Source organism: Mustela nivalis (assembly GCF_964662115.1).
Source record: "Mustela nivalis genome assembly, chromosome: 9".
NCBI lineage: Eukaryota > Metazoa > Chordata > Mammalia > Carnivora > Mustelidae > Mustela > Mustela nivalis.
This window is the reverse complement of record NC_139028.1, coordinates 95,462,325-95,468,324: the sequence shown is the minus strand read 5'-3', so window position 1 is coordinate 95,468,324 and position 6,000 is coordinate 95,462,325.

Here is a 6,000-nt window from a genome sequence, read left to right as displayed (position 1 = left end):
GAATGCAATATGGAAAACCATAACAATGAGTAAGATACTCTGTAAGTCACAGATAGTAGTTTTGCATGCAAAGAAAGCAAAACCACATTGAGAGTAAGTCATTATTCTAGCAAGGACAAATGTTGCCCCTTCTGTGAGGGAATCTGTCCAATCTAATCAACTTGCTACTGGTTAGCTGAGTGATCATCCAAGGGAATGATGCCATATTGGGGGCTGAATGTTTATCTGTGCTGTTAGTAGTTTGGGAATTCACTGGTGGCTGTAGCCAGGTCAGTCTTGTTGAGCAGAAGTCCATATTGCTGAGTCCCTATATAGCTTCCATCCCTGTCTCTATGGCCACTTGGTTCATGAACACACTGGATAATGACAGGGGTAGGTGAGAATAGGGTAGTTTCCATAAAACAGGTCATCCTATCCACTTGGTTATTAAAATCATCCTCTACTAAGGTTATCCTTTGGTGAACATTGGCATGTCACACAAATATATTCATGTTTTTTGCCCATTCAGGGAGGTCTATCTACATATCTCTTCTCCACATTTCTTCATTACCAATTTTCTAATCATGTTCTTTGCAAGTCCTTGGCCAACAGTCAAACAGTGGCTACAGCCCATGAATCAGTATATAACCACATATCTGGCCATTTCCCCTTCCAAGCAAAGTGAACCAGGTGCAGGTCTCAAAACTTTGCCCCAAATCACTGTCCTTCATGGATGTTCCAGAGAGGGGTTGTTGTGGTACAGCTGTATACTTTTGTGAGATATATACACATTTTACAGATCTATAAAAAGGGCCTTCTCTTCCTTTGTCAAGTGATCATAGGGAATTTCCCATAAGACAGTAGGTGCAAGCTGGGAGAGAGAAGCAGGAGTAGGAATTATAAGCATATAGGCCACTTTTTCATGTAACTAAGCTTGTGCCTTTAGAGATTACTCAGTCCTGTTCATTATGGAGGCCCAAAATTTCCATATGTGGAAGCGAGCGAACGAACCAGGAAAACCAGGGGTATGATTCACTCTGAGTCCAAAGGCCAGAAGAACAGGAGAGCCAATTGATATGAGTCCAAATACAAGGTGGAAATCTAACAACCCCTCTCTGGAACATCCATGAAGGACAGTGATTTGGGGCAAAGTTTTGAGACCTGCACCTGGTTCACTTTGCTTGGAAGGGGAAATGGCCAGATATGTGGTTATATACTGATTCATGGGCTGTAGCCACTGTTTGACTGTTGGCCAAGGACTTGCAAAGAACATGATTAGAAAATTGGTAATGAAGAAATGTGGAGAAGAGATATGTAGATAGACCTCCCTGAATGGGCAAAAGGGGAAGAAGCATGTCCAGCTGACACAAAGAGAAATACACTCTTCTACATTTGTGTTCTCTTCAGTCTACCAGTTCAAATCCTAACCTCTTATAGAAACATCCTCAGTCATACCCAGAAGTAATGTTTTACCAGCTCTCTGAGCATTACTAAGTCCAGTCAAGTGAACACAAAATTAACAATCCCAACACATCAGAGTGTATTTCAAAATCTAGCCTTTTCACTTAATCTGCATTGGGTAATCCATTTTGCCTGTATTACAACCCACTTCAGGTCATTATTTGCCCACAAATGTTCTCTGTGCTCTTTCTTAACAATATTGAATTTTTAACTTTATCCATATATTTGAGGATTTTTTTAAAAAAGTATTTGAAAAAAGTCTATATTTAAGGGAACCATTATAAAATATTTGTCTATTATTTTCTTATGTAGTTACATATATATACATTTTTTTCTTGATAGAAGGACTTAGAAAATTGCTGAACCAAGCAATGAAGGAAATAGCCCATGTAAACTGGCTTCACAAAAGGCCTAAAATAAAGTAATACTGTAATAAACTATTATTATTACTCTTACTACAGTAGTAAGAGTAGTAGAAAGTAGTAATAATAGCAGTAATCGTAATAATAATAGTAGTAAGTAATGAGTAATAAGCAATAATAGTAGTATTAGTAATAATAAAGATTTTAACGGGAAAAAAATATTGTACTCTGTACATTGACAGAAAAACGTATTGAGAATTTTCCACTTTACACTGACAAGAAGAAAGACAAAGAATAACACTTTTTTGTTTTATTTTAAGAATGCCTATTTATTTTAGGAAGGCCATCAAAATTGCTTTAAAGTCCAAGTGGAATTTTCACCATTAGCAATGAAGGAAAAGTATCCATTTACTTTAGAGGAGAGTAAATATAATGTCACAGTACTTGAGAAAGATCACTTCAAACTTCTAGCACATTATTTTAAAATCACTTTTCAAACTAAATTACACCTAAGAAGAATAAAATTTGAAAAAAAAAAGACTTCAATTAAGACTCATTAATATTCTATTAAAGTTTAGTAGGCAACAATCACTTCTATTTTGATGTATTTAGTCCTTGATTCAGTTGTAATATTTCTAAATAAGCTGAAATAGACCTGCAAATAGCACAAAAGAGAAGCTAATTTAGTATCTGCCTAAGGAAGAAATTTTTTTATGCCCAATTAAATGATTATTAAATGTTTTAATTTCCCTGCAATCATTATAGTCTCCAATTCATGTAAGAGAGAGTGTGAATAATAAAGCCATCTTACCATTTGACATTTTTTTCTAAGCCATTAACACCATTTTTTCCTGTTGAGATTACTCCCATCACACTGGGGAAAATACTATTTGCAAATAAATAGCATGTCCTTTAAACCTCTATTGCTATGCAATTTAGGATAAGGAAAAAGAACTTTATCTCAAAAAATATTAATGGGTCTCTACTAGATCTTATTTCAGATAAATTTCCATTACTTGCAAAGAGTTTTATTATTTCTCTTAGGATAGTTTTAAAAAACATGATTATCTTTTTTTCTTAGTGACAGATTCATCTGTCAAGCAGTATCCCCAGCGATGGCATGTACACTGAATATCTTAAAAACAGACCAGAACTAAAATCACATGCAATGCCTTTTTTTGCAAACTGGCTTCCTTTTAACTAACTTTCCTTCCTTCATTGGCGTTTTAAAAAGCTTTATAAAAGCAAATAATTGGCCTTATACTTTTTGAGATTTCTTAAGAGCATTAATATCTCTATTTAGGCTCATGCATAAGACTTGGATATAAAACCATGCTAATATAAAAATAAGTCAAGTTATTCACATAACTTTTGCCCTAAATATAGAATAATTTCAGGTATGATCACTTCTATGTTTTAAATACTCAGGGTAAGCATTAAAATTCTTAACTTTTTTTTTTTTTCTCTTGCATTGATCCAGAACCAGATAAAGATTTAAAATAAGAGGGGCACCTGGGTGGCTCAGTGAGTTAAAGCCTCTCCTTTGGCTCAGGTCATGATCCCAGGGTCCTTGAAAAGAGCCTCACATCAGGCTCTCTACTCAGCAGGGAGCCTGCTTCCTCCTCTCTCTGCCTGCCTCTGTCTACTTGTGATCTCTGTCTGTCAAATAAATAAATAAATAATCTTTTTAAAGAAAATAAGAGAGCATAAAGGAGCACAAAAATTAAGAGAGATGAGACGCTGGGTGGCTTCGTCGGGTAAGTGGTTGGCTTTGTTCAGGTCAGGATCTCAGATTCCTGGGATAAGTCTAAATCAAGGCTCCCTGCTCAGAGAAGCGTCTGCTTCTCTCCCAGCCTCTGCCCTTCCCTCGTGTTCCTGCTCCGTCTCCTTCCTTCACATAAATGAACAAATAAATAAACAAATAAATAAATAAATAAATAAATAAATATTAAAGTGGGGGTAAAAAGAAAGAAAGGAAGAACAATTTCACTGGTATTAAATAGTGTTAAACTCATTGTAGTCATCATTTTTCTGGGTATTCTACTCAAACTCTCATGTGTAAGTGTTATCTTCGATTTTATGGAATGAACAGAGACTATGGATCAATGTGGAGCTGAATTTGAACACAGTTTGGTTAGATACTGCATAAAGTAATTATCCTCTCATCTACAAAATGATTGTAACATGGCTATTTTATATATTTGCAATTAACACTGCATGAAATAAGCATAATAGCATAATAAGCATAATCTCCTATAATAAGATTAATGGAATAAAGAGCCTAGAAACAGAGCTATGCAATATAGACAACTGATCTTTAACAAACAAGTAAAGGAAATGCAATGGACAAAGATAATCTTCTCAGCAAATGGTATCAAAAAAACTTGACATCCACTGCAAATAAATAAATAAATAAAAATAAAAATCTAGACATTGACTTTATACCTTTATACCTTTATGACTTTATACCTTTATACCCTTATGACATTGACCTTTCATAGAATTTGCTCAAAGTAGACCAAAGACCTAAATGCAAAATTATAAATTCCCAGTATATAATAGGAGATAATATAGATGACCTTGAGTTTGGCAAATGATTTTTAAGTACACACCAAAGTCATGATTTATGAAATAAGTAATTTATAAACTGGAGGCCATTAATATTAAAAACTTCTGTTCTATGGGAGAAGTAGCAGGCCGAGACTACTTCAGCTAGCCGGAGATCAGCTAGATAGCTTATCTAAAGATTGCAAACACCTGCAAATCCATCAGCAGATTGAAGAGAAGAAGAACAGCAATTCTGGAAACAGAAAAACAACCACTTTCTGAAAGGTAGGACCGGCGGAGAAGTGAATCCAAAGCGACGGGAAGATAGACCCTGGGGGAGGGGCCGGCTCCCGGCAAGCGGCGGAGCAACCGCGCACAAAATCAGGACTTTTAAAAGTCTGTTCCGCTGAGGGACATTGCTCCAGAGGCTACCCGGGGCAAAGCCCACACGGGGTCAGCGTGGGCTCAGGTCCCGCAGGGTCACAGAAGGATCGGGGGTGTCTGAGTGTCGCAGAGCTTGCGGGTATTGGAACGGGAAAGCCGGCTACAGAGACAGAGCCGACAGTAAGCTCGCAGCTCGGGGTGACCTTGAACCGGTCGCAGGCTCGGTGAGCTCGGAGCGCGGCCGGAGGTGAGGCAGACGGGAGTAACTGAGCGCGGTTCTCTGGGCGCGCACTGAGGAGTGGGGCCCTGGGCTCTCGGCTCCTCGGGGCCGGAGACCAGGAGGCCGCCATTTGTGTTCCCGTCCTCCGGAACTCTACGGAAAGCGCTCAGGGAACAAAAGCTCCTGAAAGCAAACCCAAGCGGATTACTCACCCCGGCCCCGGGTAAAAGCGGTGCAATTCCGCCTGGGGCAAAGACACTTGAGAATCACTACAACAGGCCCCTCCCCCAGAAGATCAACAAGAAATCCAGCCGAGACCAAGTTCACCTACCAAAGAGTGCGGTTTCAATACCAAGGAGAGCAGCAGAATTCTAGAGGAGGACAAAGCAAAGCACGAACTCATGGCTTTTTCGCTGTGATTTTTTTTAGTCTTGCGGTTAATTTAATTTAATTTTTTTCTTTTTCTTTTTTCTTTTTTTTTTTTTTTTTGCCTTCGGGTAAAAATTTTTTTTTAACTGTTACCTTTTTCTTTTTTAACGATTTTTTACTAGTTTATCTAATACATATATTTTTTTTCTTTTTTATATTTTTCTTAGGTGTTTTCTTTTTTTAAAAAATTCTTTTTTTTTTCTCTTTTTTCTTTTTTTTTTTTATTGTTTCTTTTTTGAACCACTTTTTATCCCCTTTCTCCCCCCTCACGATTTTGGATCTCTTCTAATTTGGTTAAAGCATATTTTCCTGGGGTTGTTGCCACCCTTTTAGTATTTTACTTGCCCCTTCATATACTCTTATCTGGACAAAATGACAAGACGTAAAAATTCAACACAAAAAAAAGAACAAGAGGCAGTACCGAAAGCTAGGGACCTAATCAATACAGACATTGGTAATATGTCAGACCTAGAGTTCAGAATGACAATTCTTAAGGTTCTAGCCGGGCTCGAAAAAGGCATGGAAGATATTAGAGAAACCCTCTCGAGAGATATAAAAGCCCTTTCTGGAGAAATAAAAGAAATAAAATCTAACCAAGTTGAAATCAAAAAAGCTATT